The sequence below is a fragment of the Falco naumanni genome, chromosome W, assembly GCF_017639655.2.
Source record: "Falco naumanni isolate bFalNau1 chromosome W, bFalNau1.pat, whole genome shotgun sequence".
Classification (NCBI taxonomy): Eukaryota; Metazoa; Chordata; class Aves; order Falconiformes; family Falconidae; genus Falco; species Falco naumanni.
Genome location: NC_054079.1, coordinates 3,021,222 through 3,041,884, shown reverse-complemented (window position 1 = coordinate 3,041,884; position 20,663 = coordinate 3,021,222). Strand labels below are relative to the sequence as shown.

Sequence of the window (20,663 nt, the reverse complement as noted above, 5' to 3'; positions counted from 1 at the left end):
TGAACACAGTCAAAGGGGAAACCTTCTGGCTCCTTCTAGGGATATCCAGTTTCATTTTTTCAGAGGAAACTTTGAAATTTCAGAAGGTTCTTACAGAAATTTTGAAAGAAAGATTTTCATTAAAATGCTTAAGCTGACTATAATAAAACCAACATTTTTCCATGTCCTAGACAAATTTTCTTTTTTAATTATTACTGTTTCTAAGGCTGGAGAAAAGGGAACAACACTCTTCCCTGATAAAGTTGTACATGACCAAAACACTATTCTGAACAGCACAACTAATGGAGACTGACTTCATACATACATGTCCTTTGTGCCCTAAGCAGTCTGTACATCCACACTTAACCATCTTTTCTCTTTTTATGCCACTCCCATAAAAAAGCAAATATTCTGGCTAGTCTGGAGACTCCAGCGATACTGTCTGATTAGCTGGCAACTGTATGTACTGTTTGACAGTAAAGTACTCTAACTTCTTGTAAGTAATATCACCGATTCAGATGTGCCTCCTCTACCTAGCCAGCAATTTTCAGTTTTCACTCTCCTATATCTCCACATCTGAATAAAACTGGCCAATACATTCAGAAGGAATGGAACAGCAGATGTGAAGAAATTGTAAATATACGTAAGTTTAGTTTTCATAGGAAACTGCTGAGAAAATCAGGTGTAAATAGGGCATAAAAACACTAGACCTAGGAGACTCAATGAATCTTGCTCATCCATTTACATATTTCCAGCAAAAAAAGAGCACTACAAAATAATATTCAGACTACAGGAAGAGAACAAATAATTGTGTGCAACATCTTAATTTATTTGCAATAAAGATGCAAAATAGGATATGGTCAAGACAATCAGACTGTTGTAAAATACTGTTGAAGTACTGCCCAATACAATTTCTTTTGAGATCAAGAATTTGATTCACATGAGAAAAATGTGTGCTACTGAACCATATTTATTTCCTGGGAAATAGACTGACACACTCAAACATTTTTACTAAAGTGAGGACACCAAATATTTAAAGTCCATCTATGTCTTTGACATTACAAACTATATGCCAGAAACTACTACTAGCTTAGACTGATTGATTAGAGATGCACCCTTGACTTGAAAAGAAGCATCTATTTGGAATTCAACTTTTTTTTTTTTTTTTAATGGCAGCCTGACATACCAAGATGGATCAATAAAGCAGAGCTGAAGAAAACACAATGGAACAGATAGGATACCAGGTTTAATATCTGACAGGGAAAAGATCACTGGAAAAGACTGAACTTATTGCTTCTGGTCTACATCACTGACAGATATTTTCCAATCTCAGAGCAAGTTGTTCTCAAGGAAGTATACTGAAGCCTTGTCAAATAAATTAAAATGCAGTGCTAAGATTCTAGTGAATCTCAGTATGTTAACTAGAACTGAAATTTTTCATATAATTTTCCAAAATGCTGTAGATAAGATGGCTACACATCTCTTTGGTACACCCTGGTCTATTCACAAGAAGAGAAACTACATTTCTTGATCTCTCATTGAGGATAAAGTGCCCACATGGATCCTCATGTGTTCCTAGATGGTCATTAATCTTTAGTCTTAAATATTATTTAAGCTTGTTTACTTGGGGGAAAAAATTATTGCCGCCTCCTTGCCAAATCACTACATTAATTAGGAGAAACTTCAGCTAAAACACTTCTAATGTGGATAAAGGTCCAACTATTTTATTTATTGATTGCAAAGGCACACCGCATTTAAAATCTCATTTGAGGGAGCTGACAGAGTGAAAAAAACTAGAACACCACATTATTTTTACCAGTAATTTTGTGTAGAATGAACTGACAAGTTTTATTTATGTCACCATAATAAAGAAAAGAATCCAAGACAGATATAGCATCAAATTATTTTTACCCATTCACACCTTAGGATTATCAGTATGAATAAAACGGAGTATGCCCAAAGAACACAACATAGAGAAGATCAGAAGCTTGCTCACTCACTCTGCTTCTTATCTAAGTATGGTGATAAATCAAAACACAACATATGTAAAACTAATAAAATTAAATGTGTGTCCAGGTGATGTACCACTTAATTCTATGACTTACTACTATTAAAAAAAGACTGATTCTAAGAATTAAAGCAGGTTTCAAAGGAAAGATCCAGGCACTCACAAGAATGCAAATTTTTATAAGTCAATATTAAAAGCAGTTAAGCAGTTTTGAAATTAAAAAAAAATCGTTTTTTAGCAGCTTGTGAAGCCCTAAACATTTCATACTAAACATCAACAGTGTGATATCCATCCACTAAATCTGGAACTCTGTCTGACTTCACAATATGTCTTCTGGAATAAGGGATTCTTGAAACACAACATTCATTGCTTTGTGCAGTCCTTCCAACAGAAGACTGCCCATCACACATGGGCTCTGGAATTCACCTGTTTCACTTATTGGAAAGATTTTTGTCATTTTCTCCACTTCAACTCATTTTGAAACTCTGTAAATGTCAGTATTACTGAGAACCTGCCAGATCCATAATGAAATTTGTGTAAATTATTAAAAAAATTCATTGTTGAGATCTATTCCAGGCCAAACCTGAAATTCTGATTAAAAAAATTCCAAAAAACAAAGGCTGGGTTTTTTAGACAGCTTTTACTGCAAGAAACTTTCCCTGAAACAGGTCCTCAATTAGCTTCTTACAAGTATCTTTCCCATGCATTATATGGCATCAGTAATCAAATAAGACAAATTTCTGAAGCAGACATATCACTAAGTTCATCCAGAATGGAAATTCTTATGTTCAAAGTAGCAGCAGCAGTCATCTTTTATAAAGAACACTGTAGAGGGATTTTTAAAAGATCGAGAACATATGTTACCATTATCCAGGTTGGACAACCCAGGCCTGTTAGTTGAAGCTGCAGAGCAGTTTTAAATTGTCCTGGGAACAAGCAGTGGGAGAAAGAAAACAAGCTATGCACAAACAAGAAGCCAGGTGCAGAGCAAGTCCTGGGAACCGCAGAATCAGCACACTCTCATCGGCACACTCTGATAAGGCGCCTGCAGCATGCTCACCAATCAGCGACACGGACGCCCACGTGGCCAGAGACTTTTATCCAGTCACCTGTGTGTAAAGACGTGTGAGCAGTCGGTTTAAGTTATAAATATGACCTGTTTGTTTAATAAAGTGAGCACGGCATGTAGCCATATTGGTGTGATTGTCGTGACTTGGCCGACTCTCCACGGGGGACCCTCTTTGGAACACCTGTTTAGGAAGTTGTCACATTTTTAGATTTCAGTTCTGGGACAACACCGTCCTTCCCATAAACAACAACCCAGGTTATTTTCTGCATATTATTTTCTTGTCCATACTTATAATTCCCTTTTCTTTAACCAACCTAGTTTCTCAACATTGTAATCTAAAAGTATAATTTAAGATCATACTAGAACTTGCTGATACCCTAAATCTACATCTATGGCCAAAAGCTTTGAAAAACTGGTAATTTTTGCTACTTAAATTATTGCTTTTCTTCCAAACATAACAAAAAATTGAAATTAATTTAAATAAACTGGTAGACATCTAATGTGACATTTCTAGCTTTTTACTCTTGTTTTTTTAATTCAAACCTAAAAATTAGAATCTTGTTATTAATGCTTAAGAGTCAGTATTCAGTTCTACGCAAATGGGGTGAGCCTAAACCTTGTAGAATATGAGGTATATTTTAAAATGCTTGTTGATTTTTATGTATTTTGCATTTTACTGTAACACAAACTTTAATATACTGTTTCTGGGTTTCATTTAAGAGCCAGGATTAGTAAGGATGAATACTTACCTTTCTTTTGTAAAGTCTGTTAAGTCTTTTGTTGACAAATGCCCATGTTTCATGTTGTGATAGAGGACATCAAAGCCATTGTTCCTTTCCCTCTACAGATTAATAATAAAGAACTATGAAACAACATGCTAAACCAATTACAGAACAAAGTGTAGAACCTATGCATTTTAATAACTGATCAAGTTTCATTAAGTGAATGATTTCTAATGCTTCAGCTTTTTACCAATTGCTATTAGATCCCTTCAATCCCTTATATGCAAAAACTAAAATCACCTCAGCAGCCACTATTACCCTTTGAATGACAACTCTTCTATTACATATTTTTAAAGCCATTTATTTTCTAGATTTCTACAGGTCTTGTATTCTTTCACTTCCCATCTTATTATACACATACTTAATACTGCATTCCTTCATTTCCCATGAACTAAAATTCATACTTTGGGATCACTGCATATTCCACCTCCCCAATTCTTCATACTTCATTGATAGCTGTTTTTTGTAAAATTTGTAAAAATCATTAACTCCCCTTTGTTTATTCTTTAGTTTTAAAACTTAGAATCATAGAATCATTTAGGTTGGAAAAGACCTTTGAGAACAAGTCCAACCATTAACTCAGGACTGCCAAGCCCACCACTAAACCATGTCCCTAAGCACCAAATCTATGCATTTTTTTAAATACCTCCAGGGGTGGTGACTCCACCACTCCCCTGGGCAGCCTGTTCCAATGCTTAACAACCCTTTTCAGTAAGGTATATCTCACCATTAAAACTGAAACAGTGCCCTAAAAACTGATTAATAAACTCAGCAGGCTTATCACCTGTGGCACCATGGTGAACTTCCACCAAACAGGAGAAAAGCAACAATAAATGAAAGGAAGGTGAGGCAAGGCATAGTGTAACAACACTCACTGCTACAATAAGAGTTTTCCTGTCAAACTATCCATTCTCCTCCTGCCTTCCAAAAGCTTCAGATGCATAACGCTGCCGCTACTAAAGACACAGAAGCACGCCCTCAGGAAAATCACATGCATGTTCATGTTGGAAGGGAAAGAGGGGTGGGAAGCAGAATCCTGGACTTTTCACAACAGCAGCTCTACATCTGCAGTGAAAGAAGCCTGAGGATTTGATCAGACACCACTCCAACCATTTCTGTCCTTTTTGTTCTGGAAAAATGTTTGTACAGCCATAAGGCATACCAAATCAGGGAAATTACACAACTGAAAAATAAAGCTAGCAAATAAAAATAAAGATCAGTAATCTAGATCACTGTGAGTACATGAACAGCTGTATTGCTCATCAAAAGAGATGGGAGCAAGGAGAAGACAGCAGGCAGGGATCTGCCAACTTAAGTGGAAGAAGCCACAGGTGGATGGAGGAACCTCACAGTAGCCACAGTAGTAGGCCCACTTCTGTGAAGCATTAAGTGCACTAAGATTTGCTTTACTTCTTCCAAGCATCAGGGAAAAACAAACAAACAAACAAAAAGACAGACACCTATAAAATGACTGTTCCTAAGACTGCAGTAAGCTGTAACCTGAAAAAGTTCATCAAAATGCAGATCAGTTTAACATAAGTGCAATTACAGGAAGGTCTGTAAAAAGTACAGGCGGAACTAAGTTGAATATACCAAAATACAGCAAACTTTAAAAGGACTATCTACAGAGCATGGCTTTTATGTTTGAAAAATAAAAGGATAAAACCACCAAATAGTAGGAAATGTTTGGGTTTTTTTAAAATATAGTCAAGTACCAGTCTAATCACAACAGTTCAATAAACAGTTTGAAGTAGTTAATAACAAATATAAGGCTATACAAACACTTTTTTTAAACACTTTGTGCATTAGAAATGCAATTAAGACCTAATAACTAGCAAAATAGGTTTGAGGAAGCCAGATCCACTTTTATTAAAAATAAGATAACTGCAAATGCAAAAAGTAAACAATTTCAGTCCTATCTAACCAGTTGGAAGCTCAGAATAATTTTTAATACTGATGCATTAATAGGTACCTTATTAACTTTCTGTATTTGCTCAATGCAAACCCTGAATGCCACTGCATTACAAACCCACCAGAATAACTCTGTATTTAAGATCTTACTCAGGAGTCCTCAAACTACGCCCCCCGCCAAGGTCCTCAATCCGGCCCCCGGTATTTACAGAACACCCCTGCCACCCCAACCCCCACCCCCCCACCCCCCGCCGGGGGTTGGGGGGGGAAACCAAGCAGCCGCAGATGACTGCCTGCCACTTCATCCATGCATCCCTTCTGGCCACCCTGTCCGGACTGTGCGGCAGGGCTGAGGGGGGGGCGGTGGAGGGGTCTCTCCCTCCCTCCAGCTCCCAGGCAGGACAAGCAAGCCAGCACCAGTGGGAAGCGCGCGCACCATCATGTCAAAAAAAAGAACAATTGACTCCGAGTGCGAGGCATTCCAAGAAAAATGGACTTCTGATTATTTTTTTATGGAGTACAAAGAAGGAGCTGTTTGTCTGATATGCCAGAATTCAGTGTCTGTGTTCAAGGAAGACAATTTGTGTCAACACTACGAAACTCAACATAAATATGATTCTTTGGTCGGACAAGTGAGAAAAGATAAAATATTAAGACTGAAACATGGATTGGCAACTCAGCAAAATACTTCTGTGAAGCAAAAGCAGCTCAATATATCATCACTTCGAGCAAGCTATCAAGTTGCCAAGCTCATAGCGCTCACTGGCAGAGGATTCATAGAGGGAGAATTTGTTAAAGAATGCCTTCTTTCTGTGGCCAAAGAGATGTGTCCAGAGAAAGCGGATTTATTTAGTACAGTGAGGCTTTCAGGACCTACAATTACATGAAGGATTGAAGAAATGGGGGAAAATTTGAATTGGCAGTTGCAAAACTCCTGAAAAAAAACAACTTTGCTATTTCTCATTGGCACTCAACGAAAGCAATGATGTTCGTGATTCTGCACAACTTCTAATTTTCATTAGTGGACAAATGATTCTTTTGAAGTCATAGAGGAGCTTGCTGCACTGAAAAGCATCAAAGGAACAACTACAGGAGAGGATATCTATGAGAAAGTTTGCCAAACTATGAACGATTTGGAGCTGGACTGGGGTAAACTATTCAGTGTGACAACTGATGGTGCTCCTAGCATGGTGGGGGCCGTGAAAGGAGTGGTTGCACGCATTAACAAAGAGATGGACAAACACAACCATTCACATCCAATAGCCATACACCGCATCATCCACCAACAAGCCCTGTGTTGTAAATCACTGAAGCTGGACTCTGTCGTGAAAATTGTGCTTTCTTGTGTTAACTTCATTAGAGCTCGTGCACTAAACCACAGACAGTGTCAGGAATTTCTGTCTGAGCTAAATGTTGCCTATGAAGATATTCTGTACCACACAGAAGTCCGTTGGCTGAGTCGAGGGACAGTTTTGAAACGATTTTATGACTGATTTCCACAGGTTTATGATTTTGTGCTTTCTAAAAACAAAGTACCAGAGCTCAAAGATGCAGAATGGAAATGGCACCTTGCGTTCCTGACAGATGTAACAGAGCTACTCAACAATTTCAATGTCCAGCTTCAAGGAAAGGGGAAGCTCATCTGTGATACATATTCACATGTGAAAGCATTTCAAGTCAAATTAGACCTGCTCATTAACCAAGTAAAGGAGGAAAACTTCTGCCATCTCCCCACAACTCAAAACCTGTCTGCAGAAAAACCAGCAGTTGCATTCCCAAACAAAACATGTATGGATGTACTAGAAATGTTGCAAAAGGAGTTTCAAATTAGATTTAAAGAGCTTTGTCTCCATGAACAGGACATACAGCTTTTTCCGGAACCCATTTTCTGTTGACATTGAAACTGTTGATCCGATTTACCAAATGGAATTGGCCACACTACAGACTTGTGACTCGCTGAAAGATGCATTCAAATCAAGCAGCCTTACTAATTTCTATGCATCTCTCCCCTCAGAGACATATCATAATCTCAGGAACCATGCACTCCAAATTGCAACCATCTTTGGCAGCACCTACGTCTGTAAGCAGACTTTTTCCCGAATGAAACATCTGAAATCTCCAATCAGATCCAGACTAACTGATGAACACTTGCATCACTTGCTACGACTGGCAGTGACAAATATGGAACCTAACATTGACCATCTCATTAGCCAAAAGCAGGCCCATAGTTCACATTGAAATATTTTTTTTTGTTGTTGATTACAATTGTTCTTCATTTTAAATATTGCATTCTTTTTCCTGGTTTTTGTGCACTACTACAAATAAGATATGTGCAGTGTGCATAGGAATTCATTCATTTTTTTCCAAACTATAATCCGGCCCCGAAAGTGTCTGAGGGACAGTGAACCGGCCCCCTGTTTAAAAAGTTTGATGAGCCCTGTTCTACAAGGTGAGGCATAGGACCTGTACACAGCTGTGCATCTATGTCTACATATTCAGTTTCAGTGATGAACTGTGGAAATCAAATAACATTTGGTAAGCCTGCTGTATGCATAAAGATACTTGTGAGTGAAAATTTGGGTGCAGAACCATGGAAACATCATTAAATATTTGGGTCTAAGCCTTACACATGTCAACATGTAGTGAATGAAAAGGAGGTTAGAGGAAGAGGTCAGTATACTGCTAGTTCACTAATCATCCACTGGCCTCTTACCAAAAACAGCACTCAAATCTCATTAAACTGCTCTTTATGTGGGGGAAGAATGTACATCAACTACCTTCATTGATGGAATAATGGCATGCAAGTGTTATGGCTCTTACTGCTCTCAGTGATGAGAGGGAAGAACAAAAACGTAAACACAAATAGCATCTGCAAGGTGTTTATTAAATAATGGACAACACTGGAACAAGAAAAGACAAAGGCTGAACACTGGTGACAGATAAGAATGAGAAGTCCTAAATTTTGTGGTTATAAAGTGCAGGGCTCAGAACCGATAGATTTAAGTGAGGTTGGTAGCTCTCCCAAAGACTTCCTGAGTGATGCTGCCAAGTCACCAAGGCATCTATTTTCAAAATTCTTCATTTAGACAAGCTTGAAACAAACAGGAGATAGAAGTGATCAGCAGCTCAGAATATCTTGCTCTAATCCATTCAAATAAGGCTCCCAAAACAGGTAGTCTCTAATGCATTAAAGGTCCAATTAAATGGGCATCAAGTAGAATCCCTATTACTTGAGGTTCCCCACCTGCAAAATGAATGCAGCTTTAGGTTAACAAACATGAGTCATCAGACATTACTGGGACCGTCTTCATCTTCTCTTACTGTAGCATTATTCTACTTGATCTGCACCATTTCACCTTATATTGCCTGCCTGCCTTAGAAACATTTATTAAAACCCCAGACAGATTTTGGTGGCCATCCTTCCTTTGTAACCTCTCCTCTGTGGCAATGTATTTGGAAGAAAAGGGACACGTGGCCTATCAAAAGTTGCTCTTGCTTTAGCAGCTTGATATGATTAAAAGCTTTGCCTGCTCAGCAAGGCCACAGGGTTGTGAGAAAGACACCGAGAATAAAGAAAACAGGATCTTTAGTAGTTAAGCAGGCAGAAAAACAGGAGCCGAGTTGGGAGCTGATGACCGCAGGAATGTCAACAATTTTAAAGATGCGACTAACCACTTGTATGCTTTTAACCTTTTTAGTATCTGTATAGCAGCGTGTGAACAGTGTATGTAACCAATAGAATTAAGGTGTGACGTGTGTACAAATATGAAAATTGTATATAAGCTTGCAGAAACTTAGGTAAAGTGTCTTCAACTAGGATCATATTGATATGTTGATGAGTCCATGATTTCACTCCTGCACTCCTCCCTTCTTGCAACTTCACCATAGAGGGTGATGGATGAAAAGCACAGAGAACTGATGCTCCTCTTGGTCTACTATGGTCATGCAATCTCTTCACTTTCTGTGCCAATTTCTAATCTGACTGCCACAGGCAGTCCTAATTGATAGAATTGCAACTAAAAGAACAACTTGCATTTGTAAAAATCACCCACAGGAGTGAGAATATGCAAGACTGAGCCCTTAAAAATCCACTACCCATATGAACACCCAAGAGCATACTACTCCATGAGTTCCATTTCTGTTTTCTTTGACCCCCTTACATGGGTGACGTAACATGTTTTACCATGGCACAGATTTCCAAAACACTGTATGAACATTAAGGCAACATTACAACGTGCATGTCAATAATCATTAATTTATGGATACTATTCTGGGAAATTACTAGTTGTGCTGAACTACAAAACTGATGCACTAGAGGTGGAATATTATTTGGAAATTATATTAAATTATGTACTTCAGGTTAAATAATGAAGTAAATCCTGTTATGGTTGATTTTAGAAAGGTAATTATTTAAAAAAAATTATTCCCATCACATTGTCACTGAAAAAAATCACAGGAACAGCAAAAGGAATATCTTAAATGTTGAAAAAAAGTTATTTTTCTACAAACAGATCAATAATAAAAATAATGCAAAAAAGCAATTGGTCATGTAGAGCCAGCAATGTGCCCTTTCAGCAAAAGAAGATAATGGTATCCTGGGCTGCATTAAGCAAAGTATTGCCAGCAGGTCGAGGGAGGTGTTCCTTCCCCTCTGTCCAGCACTGGTGAGGCTACATCTGGAGTACTGTGGCCAGTTCTGTGCTCTCCAGTATGAGAGAGACATAGACATAGTAGAAACAGTCCAGAGAAGGGCCACGAAGATGATGAAGAGACTGGAGCATCTCACCTATGAGGAAAGGCTGAGAGAGCTGAGACTGTTCAGCCTAGAGAAGAGAAGGCTCGGGGGGATCTCATTAATGTATATAAAAACATGAAGGGAGAGTGCGAAGAAGACCGAGCCAGGCTTTTTTCTGTGGTGCCCAGTGACAGGACCAGAGGCAATGGGCACAAACTGAAACGCAGGAGGATCCTCCTGAACATCAGGAAACACTATTTTTACATTGAGAGTGACTGAGCACTGGAACAGATTTCCCAGAGAGGTGGTGGAGTCCCCATCCCTGGAGATCTTCAAAAGATGTCTGGACGTGGTCCTGGGCATCCAGCTCTAGGTGGTCCTGATTGAGCAGGGGAGTTGGACCAGATGACCTCCAGAGGTCCCTTCCAACCCCAGCCATTATGTGTATGCCATATAGCATGATTTGAAAAAAAAAAATCTTGTCCTGGTTTCTGCTGAGAGAGAGTTCATTTTCTTCCTAGTAGCTGGTACAGTGCTGTGTTTTGGATTTAGCATGAGAATAATATTGATAACACACTGATGTTTTTAGTTGTTGCTAAGTAATGTTTATACTAAGTCAAGGAGTTTTCAGTTTCTCAGGCCCTGCCAGCAGGAAGGCTGGAGGGGCACAAGGAATTAGGAGGGGACACAGCCAGGACAGGTGACCTAAACTAGCCAAAAGGCTATTCCATACATAAAATGTCATGCTCAACATACAAACTTGGGGAAAAAGGAGGAAAAGAGGGACATTTGGAGTGATGGCATTTGTCTTTCTCAGTAACTGTTACACATGTTGAGTCCTGCTTTCCTGGAGATGGCTGAACAGAACACCTGCCTGCCAATGGGCAGCAGTGAATAAATTCCTTGGTTTGCTTTGCTTGCATGTGCAGCTTTTGCTTTCCCTATTAAACTGTCTTTATCTCAACATACAACTTTTCTCACTTTTACTCTTCCAATTCTCTCCCCCATCCTGACACGGGGAGAGGGAGTGAGTGGCTGTGTGGTGCTTAGTTGCCAGCTGGGATTAAATGATGACAGATCTCCATGTTGAAATAAAGCAATTTCTGAAGTTTATATGGAATTATATTCTATTATGCATTCAGAAATTACTTTTCTCACCTAGAACTTCCATTGATAGCAAATGATCTGTCCATCGGTTCTAAAATTTAGCATACCAAAGGAATGAACAAAACAAATATTAAATTGACCTAAACAAATTTTCTGGTTCATAAAATATTTTTTTTCTAATTTATATGTCATTCTTTTAATTTTTCAGAAGGGATATAGCACAGTGACAAACATAGTAAATCAATCTTGAAGAATTATATCTATAAAGAAATCAATAGCATAGTTCTTAAAGAAACAAAAAGAAATTATTTTCCAATTGGGCAGTAAAATAATCAGAAAGTAATGTGTAACTTTCTTTTGCAGGAAGAGACTTCCAAAATTATTTCTTTTTTAATTGCAAGGGAAGTGAAAATTTTTAATCAATATAAATGTTATTTAAAGATGATAGGCAGAAAGGATGCTCTTCTCTTTGTGCAGAGTTGGTGTGGTAGGTTGACTTTGGCTGGCTGCCAGGTTCCCACCAAACTGCTCTATCGTTCTCCCTCCTCAACAGGATGAAGGGAAGAACATACAATAAAAAGCTTGTGGTTTGAGATAAGAACAGGGAGATCACTTACCAATTACCATCATGGGCAAAACAGACTCAGCTTGGGAAAACTGATTTAATTTATTGATGATCAAAACACAGTAGGATAATGAGAAATATGAATAAATCTTAAAAACACCTTCCCCCCACCCCTCCCTTCTTCCCAGGCTCAAATTCACTCCTGAATTCTCTCCCTCCTCCCCAGAGTGGTGCAGGGGGACGGGGAATGGGGGTTACAGTCAGTTCATCACATGTTGTCTCTGCCGCTCCTTCCTCCTCACACTCTTCCCCTGCTCCAGCATGGGTCCCTTCCACAGGGTGCAGCCCCTCAGAAACAGACTGCTCCAGTGTGGGTCCCCCACAGGATCACAAGTTCTGCCAGCAAACCTGCTCCAGCATGGGGTCTCCACGGGGTCACAGCTTCCTTCAGGGCACATCCACCTGTTTAACTGTGGGGCCTTCCCTGGGCTGCAGGTGGGTATCTGCTCCACCATGGACCTCCATGGGCTGCAGGGGCACAGCCTGCCTCACCATGGTCTTCACCATGGCCTGCAGGGGAATCTCTGCTCCAGCACCTGGAGCACCTCCTCCCCCTCCTTCTTCCCCGACCTTGGTGTCTGCAGAGTTGTTTCTCTCACATATTCTCACTCCTCTCTCCCAGCTGCTGTGCCACCACCACCACCAAAACCCAATACAGTTGGAAAAAAACTATGTTCACCGATAAGCAACATTTCTTACAGAATAGGCATGTTGGCTCTCAAGCTCTGCTACTAGCTGAGGGAAACGATTTCCAAACTGAAACCACTGATGATCCATGTGGTCATGATAATTGGTCATAGACATATAGGGAGCAATATAAAACATCAAAAAACAAACTGTTGTGTTTAAAAATTTAATGTTGAACTGTACAAAACAGGCTGCAAGAAAGTTTGAGTGTTGGCAGAAGTCTGTTAATTCAAAAGGCTGTGGGAAAAAGAGTTTGCAGTAATGCCAGGAAATTGATATAAACTCTGAGGTCTGCAAAATTAGTAATAAGCTCCAAAGTCATATTCAATATATAAACTAACACACAATCTGAATATGACAGGGCATGGGGGGACGTGAATAATTTCTCCATGTAGAACCTCTTGAGACTGTAGACTATCTGTTAAGAATGTGGAGAAGAGAAATAGGGTTTCACAGCCTTGAAAGAAGTGAAACTAGACATTTCCATGTCTAAGCTTTTCTTGCTTGTGTTATTTTTTTATTAAAAAAATTTGTTCCAGAACTATAAAATTCTGCCCACTGTGGCTGTTTGTTTTTCCTTTCAACAACCAACACTAGAAAATAGCACTGGATGAAGACGATGGGAGCTTTTTATTGTAGGCCAATGAAAGAGCACCACAGGCATTGTATAGAAATAGATTCAGAGTATAGACTTTCTCTTTGTGATTGAAAACATTATCTAATAAGACAGTGCTGTTAAAATTGAAAGAAATGAACAACTGACTTCCATCCTTTACGGAGCATATTCATTTTCTCAGCTCCCACATCTCCAAGGGAAGTGTGCCTAGTGCAGCACAAAGTACCTCTCTGAGAGCCTCTGTGTGCCTTTCTAGATGTATCCTTCCCAATGCCCAGGCTTGCAGATATAGAAGGGAGAGGACCACAGCTACCACATCCTCCCCACTCCTCCACCTTTGAGATGGAGGTGAGAACTAACAATTTTCCACGCCCAAAGATACACAAAAGGAATAAGACATCATGTAGTCTCCATTCCTCCTTTTACATCTGCAATAAGATCAGACACAATTTGGTCCCAAGCAGTGAAATTATTATTGCTTTCAAACTGCAACAGAGAGTGTAAGAAAGGTTGTGCAATAAATGCCTTTAAAAATCTCCAGGATGATTCTGGCCAGCAGTCAGAATGCCTCTGGGGATAATGAAGAAATATGTGCCAAAGCAAGAGCTCTGCTGCAATTCAGCCAAACTCAGTGCCTCAAATGCTGTAAATTAATTAAGTTTTGAACTGTGAGGATTTTTCAGGCTTATCTCTATTTACACTTCTTAAAGAAGTTCAGGGGGATATTTTGTTCAGGAAAGGTCAATTAATGTCTTTCTAAACAAACATGTTTCCATACCAAAAATGTTTACAGTCCGTACTGGAACACTTTCCAGGGGCATTTGTCCTTTGATAAATTTGCAATATGTAAGTCAAGGGTCCTCAAACTACGGCCCACGGGCCAGATACAACCCCCCAGGGTCCTCAACCCAGCCCCTGGTATTTACAGAACACACACACACACACCCCGCCAGGGGTTGGGGGGGGGAAACCAAGCAGCCGCAGATCACTTCCAGCCACTTCATTCATGCACCGGCCCCCTGGTTAAAAAGTTTGAGGACCCCTGATGTAAGTAAACACAAGTCCAATTACTCATTCTTTCTTTTGGGGGGAGAGATAATATATTTTTTCTCTCATGCCTAACATGTTCATCATTCTATTTTCTGTTTTGAAATCAGCTTCAAATTTGCTGTGTTCAATAGCCATTTTTATTGGAGAGAAGTGTGATGCTTTTTCAATTATACTGATGATGCCTTGCTCAAGAGAAGCTATTAGATTTTTCAAAGGTAGCTGTCACAGCAGTACTGTAATCACCTAGACTTCCTCTGGAATAATTTGTTGAAGTTAAACATAAGCATTTTACTAAATATTTGAGCTCATTATTATATCTAATTGGATATTCCCTTATTAAATAAGTTGGTGCCTTTTGCTCTCCACTGGGCAATAAGTGAAATCCTAGCACCATATAAAATGTGGGAATGTTGCCAGTGCTTTTGATGACGCCAGAGTTAGTTAGGGATGATGTCATAGCTTTATATTTACTATACATCTTTCCGGGCTATCTAGACCTGAATATAACTTGGATATTGTAATATATTTTAAGCTGTAATTGTAAAACACATACAACTTTTTTTAAATCTGTAAGCATAACAAAAAGATTAAAAACAGGAGAAAAGCAACCTAATCTCATTTGTAATACTGAGATGTTTCATAATATAGTTGTTATACTTTGTGCAATTTACATTTGTCATGTCATCATCTCGGCTTTTAGTACTGAGCTATTTACAAATATGACTTGCTGGAATGTAAGTAATCAGTTTCTCTATTTTTATGTCATCATGGCTGAGCACTTTGGGACAGTATATGCTAATGCATCAGTAATTGTATTTCTTCTTAACAATAGAGTATAGGAGGGCACACAGAAATCACAGCTGTGTCAAAATTAGTATAAATCTAGCCAACCTGATTACAAATAGAATTTAGTGGTTTTTCATTCCCTGCATGAGGAGCATTGTCATCTCTGAACAGAGCTGTGAGAAAGTAAAATAATTCTGTAATTTGGGCAGAATACTGCAATGTGTATTTTTATCAGAACATTCTGGGGCGCATACAGGTGTGTCCTTGGATCTCCTTTGTATCCAGACCCCCTTCCTGATCTCTTTTTAAAGGACTTGGTAATCACTCCAGACCCAACAGACAGTGCATTCTTTGTGTTTGAGACCTCCAGCTATCGCACAAACCAATAATAACCTCTGAAAATTCTATGCAGCCTTTCCCAAAGTCTTTTTAGCTTAAGAAACTCTGAAAAATTAGTGGTATTCCACAAATCACTGTGCTCAGCCTCCCAGACCTGTCACCACCTCTCCCTTGCCCTGACAGCTGTGCTGCTGGTGCTGGTGCTGGTGCTGGTGCTGGTGCTGGTGCTGGTGCTGGTGCTGGTGCTGGTGCTGGCAGGACTCTCACCCAACCGGGCTCACCAGGCAGGCAAGACCCCGCATCAGCATTGCAGCCAGCTCTGACCTGACTCCCCAGCACACTAGTCCCAGGAGCACTGCACAGTGACACCCTGGCTGCTTCTTCAGGGCCAAGACAGCTTCACCAGGTATGCTCTGCATCTCACCTGGGTTTACACCTCACTATTAAGAAGTTGGTGCTTTAGGATATAGCATTTTATAATAATTGAAACCAAGGAGCAACAAAGAAAATTTATTCTAAGAAAGAACAAAGTTAAAAGGAAGAGGAGAAAACTGACAGTCCTCCTTTTCTTTCTTTCTTTTCTCTGAGTCCTTTTTATTCCCAGTTCCACAGCTTCTATATCTTGGATCTACCTGATATCTCCACTATGTTTTTCTCTCTTTTATAACCCTTCTCTTTTTTTTCTAGTACATTTTCTTTCTCTAGTTCTTCTTCACCAGGATTTTTTTATCTTTCTCAAGTCACCCAGTCTCTAACTTCTCACAGTATTTCTTTTATTTTGATTTCCTCCCGCACTGCTATCTGGGAGATAACCCACATACAGACCTTCACCAGTTGCTTCCCTGGTTAATGTAGTCACTAGCACTGCTCCTGAAAAACAAGAAGAGGAGTTTTCAGAACTCCTTTGCTGCTGTTGCCTTCACTCACTGTAAAGACAGAAGTAAGGGGTCTCAGCCTTGTGTCTCTACCCTACTTTTTGTAAATTTTGTCATTCCTGCATAATAAATTTTTGCTGGTAGGCAACCAGTGGCTTTATGAAACAGGAATCCAACAGGATCCAGTGTTCTATTGAAACTTGGCTGGCCAACCAAGAACAATATGAAAATGATGGGAAAGGTTCATGAAAAATTTTCTGTTAAAAACAGTACCTGGACAGATGATGAAATTGTTTATTATTATGTCTGCAACTGCCACCAGTCTTGGTTTACATGTTGATGGCCTGCTTCACACCTTTTCCCTGTCCATTTATTTAACATACCACCTTTTAACATTCCTGACCTTCAACCTGCACAGTGAAACTATATCCTTAATGTTGTATATTTAGTTTGTTTTAGCTTTGTGATGGATTGACCTTGGCTGGATGCCAGGTGCCCACCAAGCTCCTCCATCACTCCCCTTCTCAGCAGAATAGGAGGGGAGAAAATAAGATGAATAAAACCTTGTGGGTCAAGTTAAAGGCAGTTTAATGAAGCAATAGCAAAAGTTGCATGCGTGGAAACAAAGGAAAACAAAAAATATTTATTCTCTACTTCCCATCAGCAGGTGATGTCCAGCCACTTTCTGGGAAGTAGGGCCTCAGTACTTTGGAAAACAAAAGTCTTAATGACAAATGCACCCCCTCTTCCTCCTTTCTCTTAGCTTTTATTGCTGAGAAGACATCATATGGTATGGAATATCCCATTGGTCACTTTGGGTCAGCTGTCCTGGTTATGTCCCCTCCCAAGGTCTTGCCAACCCCCATCCTGCTGGTGAGGTGGGGGGAAGGATGGAGAGAAAGCCTTGATGCTGTGGGAGCGATGCTCAGCAGTAGCCAAAGCACTGGTGTGTTATCACCACCTTTCTAGCTACCAATTGTCACGGTCCACTCAGTGGACTCGTGATGGTTTGTTAACTATGATCTCAAAGCGCAAAAATCAAGGCGACCACGCCAAGGGGTTATGCTTCAATTAAACAGCACAATTTTATTGTTTGCCCGTAAAGCGGCGTGCAATAGGTAGAAAGACAGAAAGTGAATAAAAGGTAAAGTAAAAAGAAAAGGAAAGAGGATTATAGCTACTACCACGAGTCCAAGGCGTCCCTATGGTCCCAGGTCCAGGCAGCGTCCCGCCGGTCCTTCCGATCGTCGTGATCCTTGGTGAGGAAGATCTCCAAAGTTCAGTTGCTAAGAAGGCATCTTTTTATGCCAAAAAACACACCTTGCTCCTCCTCTGGTCCATGGATTGTTGCCAGTCTCCACCTTCTCGAGCCAGGTTATCATGCATGTCGAAAGAAAAGTGCCCGAGGCGTGGTTTGCCTTAGAGGCGGGTAGCTTCAGACCAGGAGGCATGGTTTTGTATTGTTTTCTGGTTCGTTGTTATGACCACGGTTGTGATCCATCTTCTGGACAGCTGTTATGCGGCCTTATTGTAGTTGTTCCTTTCAATCCCAGGTGGCAGGGAGCAGCATAGTACTCCTCGTACCGTGCAGTTCTCTTTCCCAGAGTCATTGTGTCTTGGTGTCCATGAGGACCACATTCCATCTCCAGGTCTCTGTTGGCAATGTTGAGACAATATTGTTCTCTTTAGACCAACACTTATACCACCCCGTGGCTCAACATTGTTATCAGGACCACGTGGCAGCGATATAATCCTCTAAGAGGGGTAAAAGAGGATAGGGAAAGAAAAAGGGGAAAGGAAAATGACAGACAGGAAAAGAAGGGGGAAATAATCATCTTTATCTCAAACAATTTACAATAATCAAATGGTATTTATAAAAATGACTAAACAGAAATCTGTTTAGGTCTTATACAATTTTTCTTGTGTCAGTAGATTTAGGGATGTCCACATTGGAGGGGATATTCAGCAAGTTATGTGCATTGATTACAGATGTCAGATATGTCAATTGCTTTACCATTCTCCAATTTAAGACATACAATATCATTGACAAAACAAGACCAATCAAGACCAATATCAAAAGGACAACAATAGGGTGACACAACTTGTTCAAGATGCCAGTAGCAGTTGGTGACCATCCGAAAAGTGTGTCCCACCATCCACGTTCTGCATCTTTTCTCACTCTTCTCAAGACACGGTGTATTTCTTCCACATTGTGATGGACAGTTATCAAGGTTTTCTGTCCATTTTCTCTAACCTTTTCCAGAATCTTGACCAAGTCTTGATGCTGTAACAGTCGTTTTACCAAGGTGAGATTCATCCCAATGGGTACAGGCTGCAATTCGTGAATCAGTGTATAATTAGATTTCAAGACCTGATGAGATGTGACTGGGGTTAAATAGGAGAAGTCACATCCAGTGATACAATTATTACAAGCAGTTAAAAAGCCAGATCAAGTAGCAATCATGCACTGTAAGGCACATCAAATTGGGAATACAAAAATAATAGCTGGAAATAATTTGGCTGATAAAATGGCAAGAAAGGTAGCAAAGAAACAAGCATTACAGATGGCAATAATTCTTTCTAAAATAGTAACCCTTCCCAGGGAAAAACCAAATATTCAGAAGAAGATGACAAATTGGGTCAGTTATTAAATGCTAAGAAAAACCTAGCTGGGTGGTGGATAACTCCTAATGGACAAGTAGTTATTCCACCTCTTTTGATGAGAGAGATAATTCAAAACATCATGAATGTCACTGGGGAGCAGAAGCTTTAGTAACTTATTTACGAAAACAAGTAATATCAGTTAAGATGTTGGGAATAGCTAAAATGGTAACTGCAAAGTGTGAAGTATGTTTGAAAAATAACCCAGTAATTAAGGAAAAGGTTCAAATGGGTAGATTGAAATCTGGTACAGAACCTGGAGATTATTGGCAAGTAGATTTTTCAGAGTTACCTAGACAAAATGGGTATCGGTACATCCTGGTAGGGGTTGATACTTTTACAGGATGGCCAGAAGCCCTTCCCTGTCGCACCACACAAGCAAAAGAAGTAGTGAAGTGGTTATTACAAGAAATAATTCCAAGTTTTGGAGTACCTATTGGAATTTCCTCTGACAGAGGTCCACACTTTGTGGCTGAAGTAGTACAAAGTGTTAGCAAAGCATTGGGTATTAATTGGGATTTACATGCGTGTTGGAGACCACAATCTAGTGGGAAAGTGGAAAGGATGAATCAAACTTTGAAACGACAAATTAGTAAAATTTGTCAAGAAACCAGTCTAAAGTGGCCTCAGGCACTTCCATTGGCATTATTATGAATCAGGGTACAGCCAAAGAGCAGAACCTCAGTCAGTCTTTATGAATTATTATATGGAAAAACATATGAGTCTCCAGAACCAAATCTAAACATACATGTAAAAGGAAAACAAGATGTGTATAACTATTTGCTTTCTCTAAGGAAAACGTTGGCTGCAATTTGGAGTGCAGTAATTTGGAATAGACCTTTACACCTGGAGAATTCAGAGCATGATTTCCAACCAGGAGACTATGTCTATGTGAAGACTTGGACCTCCGAACCTTTGCAGGAGCGCTGGAGAGGACCCTTCCAGATACTGCTAACCACTTTTACAGCTATCAAAATTGCAGAATCGGATGCTTGGATACATTATACTCGAGTGAAGAAAACACCTACTTCATGGAAGATTGTCAATCGTGACCCAGAGACTTTAAAATTGACACCAAAACATGTCTAATTTTTATATTGGATTTTATTTTGGTCGGTAGTGTTGGTGGGATCATGGGCTGACTTGGTGGACAGGAACAAAAGACAAGTAGAAACAGAACAAGTGATTGACATTCCCAAACAAATGGCTGAGGAAAATTTGATGGTAGGATTGATTAAAGGATTTGCCAATTTACAAAATGTCACGCAGATCACTGTTTGTTTGCCAATACCAAGGGCAGTAGGTGAATCTATTCCATGGGAAATTTTAACCATGAATTTGAACAATCTGGAACATAAAAATGAAACCACCTATTGTGAACAAAGGCCAGTGACTCAATGGTATGAACAAGTGAAAATCATTAGAAAACAGTG

At 39.7% G+C, this 20,663-nt stretch overlaps 1 long non-coding RNA gene and 1 pseudogene across 1 annotated transcript in view; one reads left to right on the top strand and one right to left on the bottom strand.

Annotated features, from left to right (window-relative positions):
* The window catches only part of LOC121080661, a 65,007-nt pseudogene extending 61,134 nt beyond the window's left edge, over positions 1–3,873 (bottom strand).
* Positions 3,874–20,523: 16,650 nt separating this feature from the next.
* LOC121080496 overlaps positions 20,524–20,663 on the top strand; it is a 30,467-nt gene continuing 30,327 nt past the window's right edge. The window contains exon 1 of the long non-coding RNA XR_005825393.1: positions 20,524–20,533. This is a non-coding gene — a long non-coding RNA (uncharacterized LOC121080496). The remainder of the gene's footprint in view (positions 20,534–20,663) is intronic.